The sequence below is a fragment of the Pongo pygmaeus genome, chromosome 2, assembly GCF_028885625.2.
Source record: "Pongo pygmaeus isolate AG05252 chromosome 2, NHGRI_mPonPyg2-v2.0_pri, whole genome shotgun sequence".
In the NCBI taxonomy this organism is placed as follows: Eukaryota; Metazoa; Chordata; class Mammalia; order Primates; family Hominidae; genus Pongo; species Pongo pygmaeus.
Window position 1 is genome coordinate 145,992,739 of NC_085930.1, and position 21,634 is coordinate 146,014,372.

Consider the following 21,634-nt stretch of genomic DNA (forward strand, 5'->3'; position numbering starts at 1 on the left):
GAGGTGACAGAGCATGAAAGTTCAGAAAATTTGCAGTCTGACAATGCAATAGGAAAGAAAAACCCATTTTTTGAGAGGAAATTCAAGCTGGCTGCAGAAATTTGCATAAGTAATGAGAAGCCAAATGTTAATCACCAAGAAAATAAGAAATATGTTTCCAGAGCACGTCAGAGGTCTTCAAAGCAGCTCCTCCCATCACAGGCCCAGACTAGGAACAAAAATGGCTTCCTGGGCTGCATCCAGGGTGCCCCTGCTGTGAGCAGTCTCAGAACTGCATCCCAGTCACTCCAGCCATAGCTAAAAGGGGCCAAGGTACAGCTCAGGATGTTGCTTCAGAGGGTGCAAGCACCCAGCCTTGGCAGCTTCCATGTGGTGTTGGTCCTAGGGGTGTGCAAAAGACAGGAATTGAGGTTTGGGAACCTCTGCCTAGATTTCAGAGGATGTATAGAAATGCCTTGATGTCCAGGCAGAAGTTTGCTACGGGGGTGGCGCCCTCATGGAGAACCTCTGCTAGGGCTGTGTGGATGGGAAATGTGATGTTGGAGCCCCCACTGGGGCACTGGTTAGTGGAGCTGTGAGAAAAGGGCCACTGTCCTCCAGACCCCAGAATGGTAGCTCCACTGACAGCTTGTACCATGCACCTGGAAAAGCCACAGACACTCAACAGCAGCCTATGAAAGCAGCTGGGATGGGGGCTGTACCCTGCAAAGCCACAGGGGTGGATCTTCCCAAGACCATGGGAGCCCACCTCTTGCATCAGCATGACTTGGATGTGAGACATGGAGTCAAAGGACATCATTTTGGAACTTCAATGTTTAATTACTGCTCTTTTGGATTTCAGACTTGCATGGGGCCTGTAGCCCCTTTGTTTTGGCCAGTTTCTCCCATTTGGAATGGGTGTATTTAACCAATGCCTGTCCCCTCTATTGTATGTAGAAAGTAATTAACTTGTTTTTGATTTTACAGGTTCATAGGTGAAAGGGGCTTGCTTGTCTCAGATGAGACTTTGAACTTGGAGTTTTAAGTTAATGCTGGAATAAATTAAGACTTTGGGGGACTGCTGGAAGGACATGATTGTGTTTTAAAATGTTATGAGATGAGATTTGGGAAGGGCCATGGCAGAATGATCTGGTTTGACCATGTTCCCACCCAAATCGCATTTTGAATTGTAGTTTCCATAATTCCCACATGTTGTGGGAGGGACCAAGTGGGAGGTAATTTAATCACGGAGGCATTTACCTCATGCTGTTCTCATGATAGTGAGTTCTTACAAGATCTGATGGTTTTTTAAGAGACTTTTCCCCCTTTTGCTTGGCACTTCTTCTTCCTGCTGTCATGTGAAGAAGGACATGTTTGCTTCCCCTTCCACCATGATTGTAAGTTTCCTGAGGCCTCTCCAGCCATGGTGAACTCTGAGTCAATTAAAACTCTTTCCTTTATAAATTATCCAGTTTTATACCCTGTATGTCTTTATTAACAGCATGAGAACAAGCTAATATAGGGGCCTTGGCTGCAACATTTGAACTTTATACCCCCAAATCAGGACTTGACCCTTTGGGGCTCCCCAAGGATGACCCTCCCCAACATAGTCTCAAACAATCGTATTATTATTGCTGCCTCATCAGTAGAAATCCTTGAGCTTCTAGGATAAGTTCCTAGAATTTAAGCTTTATCCTACCTCACATACCATATGGCTGTCACCTGGCTTCTGGGAGTGTTCACTCCTAATGAATGATTATTATCTTTGCCTGGCCTAAAACAGTCACTTCTTGATTTGCAGAGACACATCTGAACTGGGGATGTACCTTGCTTTCTATAGTCCCAGGAAACGTCTCAATATTTCTATGAAAAGAGAGGACTTGGGAATGGGAAGAGGAACCTATGAAGCTTTTCATGATTCCTGAGCTGCAAGTATAATCCTGCACAGGATTAGTACCTATGACCACCACTTTGATGTGTTGGACCAAGAATAATGTACTGAAGAACTCAAGGTGGAGAGAATGGGTCTTGGTGTGGCCCATCATAAGGAGCAAAAGAACTGAAAGTTAAAATTTGGTGTTGGTCTTGATCATATCAATCAAACCCAAATTCTGTAAATAACCCTCCACAGTCCAATACATTATGTGCCATAGCCATCATGGCCCTCTGAGAAGATGCTGATGTGTGTCCCATTGTCCCAGCCATACACACATACTTTGGCTCAATATGGCTAAACCAAAATACAGTGTTAACCTATTCTACCCCTTACCACTAGGTAGAAACCTGGGGGAATAGTTTTGCTTCTTAAAAGTCTCAATATGGTGCTTATCCAAAGATGGGAGTTGTAATAAATGGAGCCCTACCCCACCCGTTATGCCATCCAAAATTCTTCAGTGTTTCCTGCCAGATTTTCAACTATTTTATTTCACGTGTTCAAGTTTCAGATATTCTGATCATCTTATTCTGGAAGAAGTGAGTTCTCAGTTGTCCATGAAGTCCTGCAGACTTTTCATAAACTGAACTTTTCATTGATCATGACCCTTATCCTACATAACCCAAGTCATCAGGACCTATGCAGTGGAGAGGCTAAATTATGGCAGGACCGTGCTCCACAGGGAAGAAATGTGGTCCCTCAACACAAGCCATGTCCTTAATAGAGGTAATTTTAACAATTGGGACCAAGATTCCAGCAATAGAGGCAGCCTCTGTGAGTCAATAAAGAACAGGAGAGACCTTTGTAGGAGAAAATGGGAACAAACATAATCAATCCTTTCACAGGCAAAGACCTTTTTTTGGAGGTAGTGTCTTTGGTTTAACCCCTTAACTCTGCCAGTTCCCAGAACGAGGTGAAATTAGAAGCATCTTCTGCATAATAGGCATAATGCCAACTGCTTTGAAAATTTGTTGTAATAAGTAGAGAAAGTAATATATTTTCACACTTTGGAAATAATAGATTCTTGACAAATATCACATCCTTTACCTTTACCCCTTTTTCTTCCCCAAATGGAACCCAATTTAATTAATAAGTATATTGAGTCTTCACTAGACTAATAACTTCCGGAATTTGGGATATATAAAATAAACTATCTCTACTGTGAAATCAGAAATAAAGGAATTCAGATGCTTTCCTCTTGGGAGCTCAGACTTTGTAAAATCAGAAGTAGGTTTAGGCCTCTGCAGGGAAGACAAAGCCAGAAGCAGCCATTCCATTTCCTTGCGTCAAGGGGAGGCAGCCAGGCCCACTGCACTGTCTGAGGCCGGGGCCTCCCTTTTTTCCCCTGCATCCCCTGGGGGCCTCTGGAACCAGTGACTCTATTGTTACGCATCTCAGTTTTTTCATCTGCATGATTGAGAACTCAATCATGTTGACCTCATAGGCAGGAATACTAAATAATTTTCATAAAGATCTATGAAATCAACTAAGTTATGTCTAAAAGCCACACTATTTGTTTTACAGATCTGCAGTGCAATTGTGCCCATGTGTGTGCCTTCCACATGATTTCTGGTCATCAGTGAGCTTGATTTCCCTTGTCTTGCCATGGTGAGTTATATCAAACATACATGCAGATTTCCTGACTGACATAGAGTCTCCTTCTCCTTCCAGCGCCTTCATCATCACTGTCCCCTTTTGAAGTTATTTTTTCAACTCTCTCTTTTTCAAAAGATTACTTTGTCACAATTATTCAGGAAAGGGTTTTGCGCCTGTAGGAAATATTAATAGACTATTATGAGGTCCTACAACTAATTTTTCCACACATATCATCTGTCTTTGCATGGTTATTAAACTTCAACAATATTTCATGCAATGCTTCCCTGCTAAATTAATTTGGTTCCTTCTTTTCTGGCTTCTTCTTTTCTGTCCACAAGCTTTAAAATTAAATTGAATCTTCATAATTATAGCTTTTTGTTGTTCTCCTTCATATCTTTTTCTTTTTTTCAATTTCTCTATCAAAGGAGCAATAAAGACATAAAGAAGCAAAATTATAATTCTAAAAGACCCAAATAGTCTTGAGTTTGATGGGTTTGAGGCTGGGTATCTTTTAAGTAGGAGGAGAGGGGGTAAAGAAATTCAGACCTGGAATGTAGATAAATTGGCCCTGATTTATCCTGGGGCATTAGAAACAAATGAGAATTGTTCTCTCAATCATGAAACTTTTGTGGTTGTTATAGCGTTCTTATTTGTGTCAAGTGATACTCTCCTTTTTTAAAAAATATTCTGTCTCTATATATCCACATGCACACATGAACACACATATTTTCTCATGTGGTTAAATTTTCCCAAAGTCTCATGTAGTTATTAAATCTCTCTTAAAATCCCTTTCTTAGACACTAGGAATCTTCACTTTTATGTTACGTATCTTGAAAGTGGGAGATGAAGAGCTAAAAATAACATTCGTGCTTGGGGTTGACACAGCCAAGGTACCAACCAAGGGGTTTGTAGGAATTGGAATCAGGAAAGGGGCTCTGATAGGAGGTCCTGAGAGTCAGAGGTAAAAGTCAGTTAAAGTCCATTGGGAAGAGCAGAGGCTCAAACACAAACATGGAAAGTGTAGGTAAAAGAGACCCTTCAATCTCCTTCCACTCTCACTTCCACCTTGGTCCACTGTTTACTACCTCCACCATAGGAGAAAAGAAATTGCCAACAGGATAGGTCAGATAGGTCTGTCTGACTGGACCTGCATTCCTGGTGGGTAGGATTACAGTGCTTCAAAGGCTGGTGCCCCTGCCTAGCTGATCCTCAGATGGAAGCAGGACATGACCTCCTTGGATGAGCCAACCATTCTCATGAGTCTACCCTTCAGTCTAAACTGGTGGTTGTGTAGTGGATCCAGGGCCGATCTTGGGGCTTGGTGTCCCTCTCTCTCCATTTCTCCAGCCAAAAATCTGCTTTCTTAAACTAAGCATCACAAGGGAGACCTATATTTAGCAGTTGCTGGCTTAGCTATTACTAAGGACTTAGCTATTACTAAGTACTCCAAATTCATCAAATTTTATACATTAAACATATGCAGGTTTTTTTCTGGGGGAGGGTATATCAGTTATACTTCAATAAAGCTGTTAAAAATAAGGAGATACTATGATTCCTATCCTGTCACTGCTCCCTTGGGAACCCTCTGGCAAGGATAGTGTATTAGTTTGTTTTCACAATGCTATAAAGATACTACGTGATACTGGGTAATTTATAAACAAAGGAGGTTTGACTCACAGTATCTAACTTTCAGGAATAGCAGGAATAATCCATGTAAGTTAGGAATTAGGAATAATTCCTATAAGTTAGACAACCCCCTGCATGGCTGGGGAGGCCTTGGGAAACTTACAATCACGGCAGGAGGGGAAGCAGGAAGCATGGCAGTGAGTGAAAGAGAGCATGTGAAAGAGGAACTGTCAAACACTTATAGAATCATCAGGTTTCCTGAGAACTCACTCACTATCACGAGAACAGCATGGGGGAAACCACCCCCATGATCCAGTCACCTCCCATCAGGTCCCTTCCTTGACACGTGGGGATTATGGAGATTACAATTCAAGATGAGATTGATGAGATTTGGGTGGGGACGCAGAGCCAAACCATATCAGATAGAAAGACAGAAAAGGATTTCAGTGTTCCTAGGATTCTGGCCATAATATAATATAGCAAACTATCTTACCTCTAAAGTATGAGACCAAATGGAAACATTGAGTCAGACAGTATTCCAAATTGGACAGAGATAATAAGATCAATGGGAGGCTAGATTCAAGACAGGGATGAGGGTCCTGGACCATTGCTTTGAATATCAGTAGCCATTTACATGTCACAGTAATGAATTGTGGGTTATATGGTATGTGATGAGTCAGGCTGGGTTAAGGTACAGAAATACTTCTCCACGAAAAAAGGATTTATAAAGCAAACAATAGTGTAATTAAATATCAGACAAATGTTTAATTTACTTATGAAAATAAATTGAAATAAGGATTTAAAAAGTCTCTTAACATATTTGCAAAGCAAGAGTTACTATCCTGATCACAGGGGAAGGGAATTTGGGGAGGACCTAGTCCATTTATCTCACATGTTGAAGAAACTGAAGCTCAGAGGAGTCAGCTGGAATCAAGACCCCAAGTCTCACCAAATCTAAATCATATCTTATAATGCTTTCTTCCAGCAACATTACTCTTCTTCCTTAGCTCCTTTAGTCTGCATTTAAATAATAATAATAATAATGTATTTCCTTTCTAAACCTGTAGAATTCAGAATTTTTACTAATTTAGCTTTTGAGAGACTGGATTAGTATTAATGAAAACTACAATATCTCCACACTCTAATGGGTGTGGCCAAGAAGACAAGAGACTAGAGTTTTAAGAAGTTCATTCTGAAAAATAATTTCAGCAATAGGAGTTTCTTTTGTAATGCTTTACTTTTAAAAGAACCCAACAAAACTTCCATTTATCTAATTAGCCTATTCGTTATTCCTGTAGGTTAGACACAGACATAATTTACCCCATTTTATAAATGGACAAACCAGTTCTTAAAGGAGTTATGTTATTCCTAAGATGATGGCCATTCTGCAAGGGTATGGTAAGTCACCAACAAGGCTGTCTCTACAACCTCATTAACCCAATGAAAGTCTGTGAAGATTGTAAAGAAGTAGTCTGGGAAATTGATCCTCAGAGGTAGATGGAGTGGCCCAACCCTGTGGCCCATCTGGTCACACTCTACACCATTAGGGCTCGAGGTACAGATATCTGATTGAGAAGCAAAAGGTTCAGTGCAGTGATGGGGGAAGAGGACGCCATCAATTACTGAGAAATTTGTTAACCTCCCCTGAAACCAAATCAGATGGGTTTAAAGCTCAACCAATTTAATTGAATGGACATGAATCAGGTACCTCTTCTGAACTGAATAGGGGATTCACCTGGGAAGGGGACCCAAGCCCTCCTCCCGAGGAGCTTCCTTCTCTCTATACTCACACCAGGCCCTAAGCAGGGCAGACTGTAAACAACAGTATAGTAGGATTAAGTATAAAATATACTAACCACCCTTATTGAGCGATTGCTATGTATCAGACTTTCGTCCAAGTCTTTTGACTAGATCACTTTGCTTAACAAAGAGATAGAGAAAAATGGAGGAAGAGATAATGCACACTCATTAGTCCATTGGTTCTTTCATTCAGACAGTAAACAGTCCCAGACCATTCACTCTTTTCCAAGCTCTGTGCTAAGCACTGAGGACATACAAGTGAATAAGGCAAGTCAACATTCCATAGAAAAATGTGATGTGAATCAGACAATGATGTGCAAGATTAAAAACTTGTGGCATATGATTGTGTTGTGAGGCTATGGGAAAGAAGGGTCTTTATTGAAGAGCTTCTATGGCAGCTTTAGTTCCAATTTTCACAGGAATGGGAAGACTAAAAATGGGCGTCAGGGAGGCTGGGTGCCCTGCACATATGATGAAGCATCATATGTGAGACTCTTGTGTGAGCATCATATGTGAGAAGCATCATATGTGAGAGCCACCTGCCCAGGGCTGTCTGGGAGGCACACAGAGGAACGTGGAGGCTGAGATAGGAGAGGGGGTGGTTGCAGGAAGGAGAAGGTTCAAAATCCCCAAATGGTTGTGAGCAACACACATTCTGTCTCCATTGCCTGTCTTCCTCACTTCAGTTTCTTATGGCCTCTCTTCCTTTCCACCCATTGCCAGCCACCTTCCTCTGCCGCCAGCTTAAACTGTCTGAAGCTCAACTTCAATCATACTAATAATAGCTAATACTTACAAAACCCTTCTTCTGTATACTGTTTTAAGCTCTTTATAAATGTATAAATGAATTTAATCTGCACAATCCTAAGAGGTAGGTACCATTATTATCCCCATATTACACATGCTATCACTGAGACCCAGAGATGAGACCTGTTTCAGGTCACAGAGAAGTGAAGGGAAGAAAGAGACTGAACCCCAGATAGTGGGCTACACAACATACACTTTAAGTGGCCAGGCCAGGCTCTGGGGCTTGTGTTATCTACTAGTTTAAAAATATACCCTGGCTTGCTATCCATATCACAAGTAAATCTAGACGTTCACTTGTGATTTGGCTGCAATTTCCAGTCCTTTTTCCCACTGCCCATAATGTTCAGTCACTCGTCAGGCAAACAGAATTACTTAACAAGCTTTAATGTACCCCTTGGCTTCCTGCCTCTTTACCTTTGCTTCTTTTTCTTCCTCCTGGAAGGTCTCTTCCTTTACAACTCCAAATCTACCTACCCATATTCAATGACCAGCTAAAGTACCACTTTCTCTATAAAGGCTTCTTGATTCTCAAGTTGAAAAATTGCTCTCCCTCCTCTGAACTCTCATGATACTTTTATTTATTTATTCATTTATTTTTTGAGACAGGGTCTCTTCTGTCACCCAGGCTGGAGTGCAGTGGCATGATCTTGGCTTACCGCAGCCTCAACCTCCTAGGTTCAAGAGATCCTCCCACCTCAGCTTCCCAAGTAGCTAGGACTACAGGCATGCACCACCACATCCAGCTAAGTTTTGTATTTTTCATAGAGATGGGGTTTTGCTGTGTTGTCCAGGCTGGCGTTGAACTCTTGAATTCAAGCCCTCTGCCCGCCTTGGCCTCCCAAATTGTTGGGATTACAAGTGTAATCCCACTGTGCCTGGCTGTCATGATAATTTTAAATTTACAATGTCTCTTGACCCCTTTATATACAAAGACTTGTGGTACCTTATAACTAAGGTAGACATACTTTATTTCCATTTTAATTGGTAAGCTTCGTGAGGCCCTCTCCTCTGTGCTGCACCTTCCCTGCCCTTGAAGCTTCCTTAACTGCCCACTGCCTCAATTCTTCCCCTAACACTCTGGCCAGGACCTATGACACACTGAGCACTCAAGGATAAAAAACAGAGTGGCCAGATGTCCTGGCTTACCAAGGACTGTGCTGTTTTACATCTGTGGGTTGGGTGTTATTATCAATAGTGGCCTCCTCACTTTCAAAATGTCACAGTGTAGAAGATAAATCCGTATTACCCAGGTAAAAGTCACTCTCTAGGCAGGGCAGTGTGGCATTGTGGTTAAGACCTGGGACTCTAGGATCAGACACCGTGGGTTAGAAACCCAGCTTTGTCATTTGCTGGCCTTGTGGCCCTGAGCAAGTATGCCTGGAAGTTTCTCTTCTGTGAAGCAGGCATAACCGCAGTCCCCCACTCATCTAGGAGGACCAGATGAGTCAACCTTGTAGATTTGCCTGGGATGCAGTAGTAGTGCTCACCAACAGGAAGCAATGCTTTTGGGTATCCACGGGTCCAGCTGTACTCTTACCAGGTGTTAGTTGTCTTGGTTTATAAATCTGTTTTATAATAGCTGTGCTTAATAATGTAACCATGAAATTGAATTAAACATTACATAAACCGATGATAAGTGTGACAAGAGGAATTGTTGCTTCTTTGAATATTAAATTGAATGCTTTGGATTTGATAAAGGTGAGTCACTAAAAAATAGCTGTTGAATTACATGTGGGTAAAATCACTATAAAAGATTGGGAAACATAAACATCTACAAAGTTTCTGCACTTAGATGCTTAAAATGACTTTAAGTTATTGCTGTAACTCATAGAAGCTGAAATTGTGGGTGTTTGCACAGGAAAGGGAAGGCAGAACTCCTTTAGCACATGCACATTGAAAGAAAAGATTCTGACCCAGCAGCAAAATAATAGTGAATAAACTGCACATTTGTGTGTTTTAGTTGAAATAAAACATGTAAGATCTATTTACATAACTTTTTTTAAAGCCTCACAACTTTAGTGGACTTTTTTTTTCAGTGACTGCTATCTCTTGTGTGGACTGTTGTAGATAAGAGGACAACTCTGAACACTTTTTGAATTAATGAGTAAACAAATGCTTGGGATTAGAGGGTCACTGTAGAAAATGGTGTTGGCTCTGCTTTTCTTCTGTTGACCCTCGCCTCTAAATGTCAAGCCTGCTTGCTAGGGATGCCGTGCACTCTTCATCTGAGAGCTTTTATTTCTGGCTGCAGGAATCACTCTGCTGACATGCAGGGCAAGTCAGGAGTGAGTGTGGGAGAGTTAATGACACAGAAATCAGTCCCTCCAGTGACAGACAGGGACTTGCTAAATAAATAACTTGGGTTCCTCACCCACTATTGAGACATCTGTGAGGCAAGTTCTACAGTCTCCCAGAGTGCCCCAGGTGCCCACAGTTGTAACTTAGTTGACAACACAGCCTCTGCTGCTGCCTTTCCTCCATGCTGCACCTTCTCACTCCCACAGTGATGTTTCCCAGGATCACCTCCCAAATAAATGACTTGCTCCTGAATTCTTGTCCTAGAGTTTGCTTCTGGGGGACCCAAATGAAGACGTAGCCCCAAATCTTAGGGATTAGGATAATGTCTTTCACATAGAAGATGTACAATAAAAGATGTACAAATTTGATCAAACCAAAGAGCACAAATTTACTCAGAATGCGTTTAAAAAATTACTTGATTTGATTGAGGTTGAAACAAAGTATTAAGATTTTGAAGTCAATAAATGTTGCCACGTTAGTTGTTACCAGACCAGTTACCATAATAGTTTTTTTTTTTTTTTAATTTATATCCAGATGTTTTCTCTTGTACCTGAAGTCTTTGAGCAATTTGAGCCATGGGAATTAAGCTTCAAATGCAGGCCCATCAAAGTCAGTAAGGTCTCTTTTATTTCCTGTCCTCTCTTATTCTGTCCAAAGAGAGGGGGCTGTTCTCCAGGGGTTCTGCATGGGTCTGCTTCTGCTTCAAGTTGGTTGGGAGGTAGTGCAATGGCTCCCAGGTTCTCAATGATGAACCCTGTGTCTGTGGGCCAAATAGCCTTCTCTGAGCCTTAATATCTTCCTCTGACTAAAGGGCCCAAGACCTTGGTGTTTATAAAAATGTTCGAAAACCTTTCACTTGCTAATTCCCCAGTGCATCCCCACCCTACACTGAGCACACAGCTTAGACTGTGTGTTCCAGGACGAGCATAAGGCCCCAGGCGCCATGCCATACCTGATGAGGTCTGTAGATTCATGTGAGCAGCAGCAGCAGCTGCCTGGGAAGTTATCCAACGCTCCATCAAATCTCAACAACTGTCCTGGGATGGCTGTGCTGGCTGGGATTGCCCACTGCAGCCAGCAGAAGCCCATACACACCTGTGGTTAATCCCCCAAAGCAGCAGTTCCGGTCTATGAAGGGCAGGCAACATCCGGGCTGGGCGCGGAAAGGTGAACAAACACTACCAGTGTCCTGCCAATTGCCAGTCCCTTCATTCTGGTGTTTTTTCTTGGGCAAATTTGGTTCCTGAAATTAATTATTCAACAGGAGGTGACAGCCGGTGTATAGCAGCTCTGTTGGAACAGAGAATAAAGAGGCACATTGGACACAGCAGCTGCACCTCCCAGACCCTGAAATTTAAGATCTTTATAAATGATCTGTTAAAACTATAGTGACGATAAGCTTATGAATCATGATCTATATTAATCAGGGCTGCTGATATGGAAAGATTAATTGAAACGTGCATTTCTACACAAATGATAAAGTGGTAACAATTTAATATCAGACAAGAAGAGTGAAGAAATTACACTCCAAGCTTCATGCATCATTACTATGGATATTAATATTTTACCCAGCGCAACAGCATCGGGAATCATAATGAAAATCCATAAGTGGTGCACAGACATGATTAAATACAACAGTCTTTAGGAGCTGTTTGGTGGCGGCAGTTGGGCCATATTTCACTCGGCGGCTGGTGATTCCAGTGATAGAGTCTAGACGAGGGTGATTAAAAATTGTTCCCCCTAAAGGCTGTTAACCTTTTACTACTAAAATGAATTTCTTTGATTTTTAAATTATGTTGTTCTCTTTGCTCTTTTCAAAACCAAATTTGATCCCAAACCTTGACAGGATGCTGGGTCCTTGGCATAGTGACAGTCAAAGCAAAATTTCTCAGCTGTAGTCCCCTGCCTCAGGGTGTGGCCTTGACCAGGTCATGCAGAATGTTGGGTCATTTTCTGCCTTCAACCAGGGCTGGCTGGAAAGAGTGAATGATAAACTATCAGGGGCTTCTAGGGAGTTCCCAAAGACCAGAAGTTGATAAGGCTGACCTCCTTACCCAACCTTATGAGAGTAGAGATGGAAATGACTTATTTCAAGATCCTGGTCTCACTGGCTTAATTAATTCGTTTATTCAATCACTCTTACAACCAATAAGCAAAAAAGTTTGCACTCACACCTGGGAAATGCAAAAATCGGCCCCAATAAACATGTGTTCTATGCTGAGGAGATTAAAACCTGAATCAGTGTGATGGCTTTGAAAAAGAAGCCAGAGAGAGTCAAGAACAGCATCTTTGCCAGACTGTTTCTTCCTCCCTGTGAAATCTTAAATCCCCTAAGTCAAGAGAGAGTTTCCTGACCCCTTTTGTCTTCAGCTAAAACAGAGAGTTTAGTGTATATCTGCAGCAGTAAAATTTATCTCCACATCAGGTGGTAATAAGAAATGCAGCCTATTTTCTTAAGGATATTATATCCATTTCTTCAATATTCTGGTTTCTTAGGTCTCTAGAAGTGATCCTCAAATTTTAGCAAGCACAAGTATCAACTAGAGAGGGAGGGGCTTATTTAAAATGTAGTTTTAAAAGGTCTCCAGGGTGTCCCTGGAGATTTCTGGGAATCTTTTTTTCTGAAGAACTCTCTCCTTTCTGAAACTCCCTCCTGCAACTTCCAGCCACCTCAACCTCCCTGAACTCCTATTTATCTTCTCAACTCAGTGAGACCGTGTCCTTGGTTTGGGAGCTATTTGCTACTTTGTGGTCTGGAATGTGTTTTCAGGCAAAAAGCTGGAGTATCACAGAACTCATCTTCTCCGTTTTCCCTCTTTCACAAATCACAATTCTGGGCTGCTTGTTCTCTAATGTCTGGAAACAGTTGTTTCACACAATTTTGCCTGTTTTTTAAAAGGCTTATAGTAGAAGGGTAAATATGGTCACAACTGCTTTCATATGGCTAGAGATCAAAGTTGCTACCATCACTTTTTACCTGAAATACTGCAATAATGTCTTGATTTTCATACCGTCCAACTTTTCTATCTGATGTTCTACTACTCTCTTTATTCATGAGGCTCAGCCACAACCAATGTCCTTCTGTCCTTTAACTATGCCAGTTATCTCTCAAACATGGGGGCTTTGTGCTTGCTCTTCCTTCTGCATGGAATACTTCTCTTATTTAGGTTTGCAACTCAAATGTCACTTCCTCTGAGAGGTCTACCTTGACCACCTAGCTAAAGTCAACAACCAATATCAAAGTTTACTATATTGTATCTAGACCACTTCCTCATTGACTTCATTGCTTTCTGATGTATTTGCTTACATGTTTACTGTTTTGTTATCTCCCACTAGAATGAAAGCTCCATGAGTCAGGAACCACATATACCTTGTTTATCATATATCTCTAGTGCCTAGAACCATGTGATAAATACTCAAAACTACTTATTGAGTGTTGAATGAATTAATAAATGTGGAAAGATATACCAAGAAAATTCAGGATGAATATTGTGACAGGGTTTGAGAGAGAACCTGTCACTAGAAGAGAGAAATCTTGCTCTGATAGGGAAATAAATTAATCTTACAATATTTGGACTCTGGTTTAGTCAGTTATTTGAGACTATCACAATCCTGTAATGAAATGGCTAAGAGCATGAATTTTGAAGTTTGGAATATTTGAGTTTGGTTCTTGGTTCTACTTTTTAGTAAGTGTATAATCTCAATAAGCCTCAGTTTATTATTCTGTAGAGAATAATCCATTAGAGTTATTGTGAAATAGTGTTTATAGAACTTGTGTTACAGTGCCTGGCTCTGTAGAATATGTGGTGCAGTACCAGACACAGACTTTAAAATAACTATATTTAGTAGATATAAGGAGATAAGAAATAAGATTGATTTTTTTTTCACAGAGAACTGAAACCACAAAAAGCAGTACCAAATAAAAATTATAGAACTGAAAAAATATAACAATCAAGTTAAAGAAGTCATTGAATAGGTTTTATATCAGATTATGCATCCTTAAGACAGGAATCCATGGATGGGAGAAGTAGGTCAGAAGACAACAGCCCTAATGAAACATAGAGATACAAAATTATAGGAAACACAGAAGAGATTGTAAGAGATACAAATACAGGGAGAGGTTCTAACATATGTGTCATTGGAGTCTGAGAAGGTGAGGATCAAGAGAATAGGTCAGAAGAAAGTAATGGAAGAGAGCTTGTCAAAAACTAGTGAAAGACTTTGAGCCACAGATTTAAGGTGGCCTGCAAAGCCTGAACCAGGCAAAAAGAAATCTATACCTAGGCATATAGTAAAAATGCATAAAATCAAAAACAACTAGAAACATACAAGCTATCAGAGGAAAAAGAACAGATTATTTTCAAAGGAACAAAACTTAGACTGACAGCTAACCACTTAATAGAAACAATTTAAATGAAAAGACAGTGAAATGACATCAGAGTGTGAAAGAAAATGAATGTCAACCTAGAATTCAATATCTAGCCAAAAAGTCTTTCAAGAATGAAAGGAAAATACTGGGTATATACCCAAAGGACTATAAATCATGCTGCTATAAAGACACATGCACACGTATGTTTATTGCCGCATTATTCACAATAGCAAAGACTTGGAACCAACCCAAATGTCCAACAATGATAGACTGGATTAAGAAAATGTGGCACATATACACCATGGAATACTATGCAGCCATAAAAAAGGATGAGTTCATGTCCTTTGTAGGGACATGGATGAAATTGGAAATCATCATTCTCAGTAAACTATCGCAAGAACAAAAAACCAAACACCGCATATTCTCACTCATAGGTGGGAATTGAACAATGAGAACACATGGACACAGGAAGGGGAACATCACACTTCGGGGACTGTTGTGGGGTGGGGGGAGGGGGGAGGGATAGCATTGAGAGATATACCTAATGCTAGATGACGAGTTGGTGGGTGCAGCGCACTAGCATGGCACATGTATACATATGTAACTTACCTGCACATTGCGCACATGTACCATAAAACCTAAAGTATAATAATAATAATAATAATAATAATAATAAAAAGATTAAAAAAAAAAAAATAAAATAAATGGTTGTTATGGAGTATTATAAAAAAAAAAAAAAAAAAAGAAAGGAAAATAAAGATATTTTCAAACAAATAAAATCTGATAATTTGTCACAGGGAGAGCCAGCAGTAAAGGTGCTCTTCAGGCAGAAAAAGAAAATTATTCTAGATGGAAGCATGGAAATAATGGAATAATGATGTGTAGTGAAAATGATGTAGGTAAATAGAAATGAACAATGACTATGTCACATAATTATAATGTATTATTAGGTTTAAAATATAGAGAACATTAACATGCATGATAATAATGCTATATATGTCAGGAAGGGTATGCAAATGGAGCTAAAGAGTTCAAATGATTTTGTTTGTATTGCCTGGGTAGAGAGTAAAATACCAATTAATATTAGACACTTCCAATGTCACTTAAGGATGCATGTGGTAATTTCTACTGTTATCATTATAATAGTAAAGCAGTCTATAATTTCCAAGATAATAGAGGCAAAAATTGAATAAAAACACTCAGAAGCTATTTTAAAACGCAGAAAAGAAGAGAAAGAGGAAATAGCCCAGGTATGGTAAATTTGACCCAAACATATCAGTAACTACATTCAAATCAAAAAGACTAAATGCTTGAGGACAGGAGTTTGAGACCAGCCTGGGCAAGAGTGAGACCCCATTTCTAAAAAGAAAAAGAAAAAGAAAAATAGCCTGTTGTGGTGGCATGCTTGTAGTCCCACCTACTTGGGAGGCTGAGGCAGGAGGATTGCTTAAGCACCGGACTTTGAGGCTGCAGTGAGCTGTGATGCACCACTGTACTCCAGTCTGGGTGACAGAGAGATACATCATTATAAATAAATAAATAAATAAATAAATAAATAAAATAAAAGCTCTTTAGAGTGAATAAAAAGTAAAACTCATCTACAGTGTTATAAAAGACACATGTAAAACACAAGGATAAATAAGTTGAAGGTAAGAAGAAAGAAAAGATCAGAATAAAGCTGATATAATAAAATGTTTAACTCATAATGAATATATTATAATTTTAAATTTTATGCACTTCATAATATAGAAGAAAAATATAATGCACAAATTTTATAGGACTATGAGAATTGGATACATCCATGATCAAAATGAGTAATTATGACATATCTATGAATAGTTCACTTTAATAAACAGGCCAAAAAAATCAGCAAAGTTATAGGGAATGAAAACATGTATGAGCATTCTACCCACCATCTATGGGATAGATATTCTTTTTTAAAATTTTATTCTCCCTGGCTCTTCATTTTTATTTTTTCTAAAGTTTTTATTTTTGATTTTTCTGGGTACATAGTAGGTATATATATTTATAGGGTACATGGTATATTTTGATACAGGCATACAATGTGTAATAATCACATCAGGGTAAATGGGGTATCCATCACTTCAAGCATTTATCATTTCTTTTGTTACAAATAATCGTATTATACTGTTTTAGTAATTTTTAAATGTACAATAAAGTATTGTTGACTGTAGTCACCCCATTGTGCTATCAAATACTATACCTTATTCATTCTTTCTATTTTTTTTGGTACCCATTAAACATGCTCACTTTTTCTCTCCTTCCCCACTAACCTTCTCAGCCTCTGGTAACTATCATTCTACTCTCTACCTCAGTGAACTAGATTGTTTTAATTTTTGGCTCCCACAAATGTGTGAGAATATGTGAAGTTTGTCTTCCTATGCCTGGCTTATTTCACTTGACATAGTGTCCTCCAGTTCCATCCATGTTGTTGCAAATCACATTATCTCATTTCTTTTTATGAATGCATAGCACTCCATTATGTATGTGTACCACGTTTTCTTTATCCATTCATCCATTTATTCATTGATAGACACTCAGATTGATTCCAAATCTTGGCCATTGTGAATAGTGCTGCAATAAACATGGGAGTGCAGATATCTTTTCAATATACTAATTTCCATTCTTTTAAGTCAATACCTAGCAGTGGGATTGCTAGATTATATGGTAGTTCCATTTTTAGTTTCTTGAGAAATATCCATACTGTTCTCCACTGTGGATTTCCTAATTTACATTCTCACCTATAGTGTACAAGGGTTCCCTTTTCTCCACATCCTCACTAGCACTTATTCTTGCCTGTCTTTTGGATAATAACCATTTTAACTGGGGTGAGACGATATTATGTTGTAGTTTTGATTTGCATTTCTTTGATGGTCAATGATTTTGAGCAACTTTTTATATATTTTGCCATTTATATATCTTCTTTTGAGAAACGTCTATTCATATCTTTTCTCCATTTTTAAGTCACATTGTTAGATTTTTTTTTCCTATTGAATTGTTTGAGTTCCTCATGTATTCTGGTTATTAATCTCTTGTCAGAGGGATAGTTTGCAAATATTTTCTCCTGTTCTGTGGGTTGTCCCTTCACTTTGTTGATTTCTTTGTTGTGCAGAAGCTTTTCAACTTGATGTGATTCCATTTGTCCATTATTGCTTTGGTGTCCTGTGCTTTTACTCAAGAAATCTTTGCCCAGACCAATGTCCTGGAGAGTTTCCCCAAAGTTTTCATATAGTAGTTTCATAGTTTGAGGTCTTAGATCCATTTAAAATGGTCTTAGATCCTTTCTAAAAAGTCTTTAATCCATTTTGATTTGATTTTTGTATATGGTGCAAGATAGGGGTCTAGTTTCTTTCTTCTGTATATGGATATCCAGTTTTCCTAGTACCATTTATTGAAGAGACTGTCCTTTCCCCAATGTATATTCTTGGCATCTTTGTTGAAAATGAGTTCACTGTAGATATATGGATTTATTTCTGGGTTCTCTATTCTGTTCCACTGTTATAGATGTCTGTTTGTATGCCAGTACTGTGCTGTTTCAGTTACTATAGCTCTGTAGTATAATTTGAAGTAAGGTAATGTGATTCCTCCAGTTTTATTCTTTTTGCTTAGGATAGGTTTGGCTATTCTGGGTCTTTTGTGATTCCATTTAAGTTTTATGATTATTTTTTCTATTTCTGTGAAGAATGTTACTGGGATTTTGACAGGGATTGAATTGAATCTGTAGATTGCTTTGGGTAGTAGGGGCATCTTAACAATATTGATTCTTCCAATGCATGAACATGAAATATCATTCCATTTTTTTGTGTGTCCTCTTCAATTTCTTTCATCAATGTTTTATAGTTTTTATTGTACAGATTTTTCACTTCTTTGGTTAAGTTTATTCCTAGGTATTAAATTTTATTTGTAACTATCGTAAATGGGGTTTACTTCTTGATTTCTTTTTCAGATTGTTCGCTGTTGGCACATAGAAACGCTACTGATTTTTGTATGTTAATTTTGTATCCTGCAACTTTACTGAATTTATCAGTAGTAGTAGTTTTTTGGTGGAGTTTTTAGGATTTTTCAAATATCAGATTATATCATCTGCAAACAAGGATAGTTTGGCTTCTTCTTTTCCAATTTGGATGCTCTTTATTTCTTTCTCTTGTGTGATTGCTATAGCTAGGACTTCCAGTATTACATTGAAAAGAAGTGGTGATAGTGAGCATCCTTGTCTTGTTTTAGATCTTAGAGGAGATGTTTTCAATTTTTCCCCATTCAGTATGATATTAACTGTGGGTCTGTCATATATGGCTCTTATTGTGTTGAGGTGTATTCCTTTTATACCCAGTTTTCTGAGGATATTGATCATGAAGGGATGTTAAATTCTTTCAAATGCTTTCTTCAGCATTAATTAAAATGATCATATGGTTTTTGTCCTTCATTCTGCTAATATGATGTATCACATTGATTGATTTGCGTATGTTGAACCATCCTTGCACCCCAGGGATAAATCCCACTTGGTCATGATGAATGATCATTTTACTGTGTTGTTGAATTCAATTTGCTGGTATTTTTTATTTTTGTATCAATGTTCATCAGAGATATTTGTCTGTAGTTTTCTGTTTTTGATGTGTCTTTGGCTGGTTTTTGTATCAAGGTATTACTGGCCTCATAGAATGAGTTGAGAAGTATTCCTTCCTCCTCTATTTTTCAGAGTAGTTTGAGTAGGGTTGGTATTAGTTCTTTAAATGTTTGGTAAAGTTGAGCAGTGAAACCATAGGGTCCTGGGCTTTTCTTTGCAGGGAGACTTTTTATTATGGCTTTGATCTCATTGCTTGTTATTGATTTATTCAGGTCTTGGATTTCTTCATGGCTCAATCTTTGTAAGTTGCATGTGTCTAGGAATTTATCCAGTACTTCTAGGTTTCCTGACTTACTGGCATATAGTTGTTCATAATAGTCTTTAATGATCCTTTGAATTTTGGCAATATCAGTTAAATGTTTCCTTTTTCATCTCTGATTTTTTTTTAATTTGGGTCTTCTCTCTTAGTCCAGCTAAATGTTGGTCAATTTTGTTTATCTTTAAAAAAAAAAACAACTTTCATTTTCTTGATCATTTCTATTTTGGGGCTTCAATTTCATTTATTTCTGCTCTGATCTTTATTATTTCTTTTCTCCTAATTTTGGGTTTGGTTTGCTCTTGCTTTTCTAGTTTTTAAAGATGCATTGTTAGGTTGTTTATTGGACGTTTTTGTTCTTTACTGATGTAGGTACTTACTGCTATCAACATTTCTCTTAGCTCTGCTTTTGCTGTTTTCCATAGGTTTTGTTATGTTTTGTGTCCATTTTTATTTATTTCAAGACATTTAAACATTTCCTTCTTAATTTCTTCATTGACCCACTGGTCATTCAGAAACATATAGTTTAATTTCCATGTGTTTGTATAGTTTCCAATGTTCTTCTTATTATTGATTTCTACTTATTCCATTGAGTTCAGATAAGATACTTAATAAAATTCTATTTTAAAAAAATTTTTAAAGACTTGTTTTGTGGCTTAACATGTGGTCTGTCCCTGAGAATGATCCATATGCTGAGGAGAAGAATGTGTATCCTGCAGCCATTGGATGAAATGTTCTGTAAATATATATTAGGTCCATTTATTATATAATGCAGATTAAGTCTGATGTTTCTTTGTTAATTTTCTGTCTTGATGATCTGTTCAATGCTGAAAATGGAGTGTTGGTAACTCCAGCTATTATTCTATTGGGGTCCATCTTCTCTTTAGTGCTAATATTTGCTTTATATGTCTGGGTGCTCCAGTGTTGGGTGCATATATATTTACTATTGTTATAAACTTTTGCTCAATTGATCCTTTTATCATTATATGCTGACTTTCTTTGTCTCCTTTTATAGTTTTTGTCTTGAAATCTTTTTTTCTAATATAAGTATAGCTACTCTTGCTATTTTGCAGTTTCCATTTGCATGGAATATCTTTTCCATTTCCATATTATCAGTTTATTTGTGTCTTTATAGGTGAACTGTAGCTTCTTGTAGGCAGCAGATCATTGTTTTTTAAAAATCCATTCAGCCACTCTATGTCTTTTGATTGGAGAGTTTAGTCCATTTACATTCAATATTATTGTTGATAAGTAAGGGCCTATTACTGCCATTTTGTTAGGTGTTTTTTGGTTGTTTTGTGGTCTTCTCTTTTTTCTTTCCTTTCTGTCTTCCTTTTTGTGAAAGTGATTTTCTCTCATGGTATGTTTTAATTTTGTACTTTTTTGTGTGTGTGTATCTGTTGTAGGTTTTTAAATTTGAGGTTTCCATGAGGCTTGCACAAATATCTTATAACCCATTATTTTAAACTGATGAAAACTTTGCAAAAACAAACAAACAAGCAGGAAAAACTAATTAATAAGGACTCCATGCATTAACTTCATCCTCCTGCTTTTTAACTTTTTCTGTTTCTATTTATATCTTATTATATTGTCTATGTCTTAAAAAATTGTTGTAAATAATTATTTTTGATAGGTTCATCTTTTAGTCATCTTACTCAAAATATAAGTAATTTACAGAATAAAATTAGTGTTATAATATTCTGTGTTTGTCTGTGTACTTACTATTTCCAGTGAGTTTTGTACATTCAGATGATTTTTAATTGCTTGTTAATGTCTTTTTCTTTCATATTTGTAGAACTCTATTTGCCATTTCTGATGTTAATGAAATCTCAGCTATTGTTTGTCTGGGAAAGTCTTCATTTCTACTTAATATTTGAAGGATATTTTCTCAGGATATAATATTTTATGATAAAATTTTTTTTTTCTTCAGCACTTTAAATATGTCATGCGACTCTCTCCTGGCCTGTAAGGTTTCCACTGAAAAGCCTGCTGCAAGACATACTGGAGCTTCATTGTATGTTATTTGTTTCTTTTTTCTTGCTGCTTTTAGTATCCTTTCTTTATTCTTGATCTTTGGGAGTTTGATTATTAAATGCCTTGAGGTAGTTTTATTTGAGTTAAATCTCCTTGATGTTTTATAACTTTCTTGTACTTGAATGTTGATGTCCTTTTCTAGGTTTGGAAAGTCCTCTGTTATGTATATCCTGTAGGTGTGCTTCATTATCTTTTATTCCTTTTCTTTTTGTCTCCTCTGACTGTGTATTTTCAAATCGTCTGTCTTTAAGCTCCCTTATTATTTCCTCTGCCTGACCAATTCTACTGTCA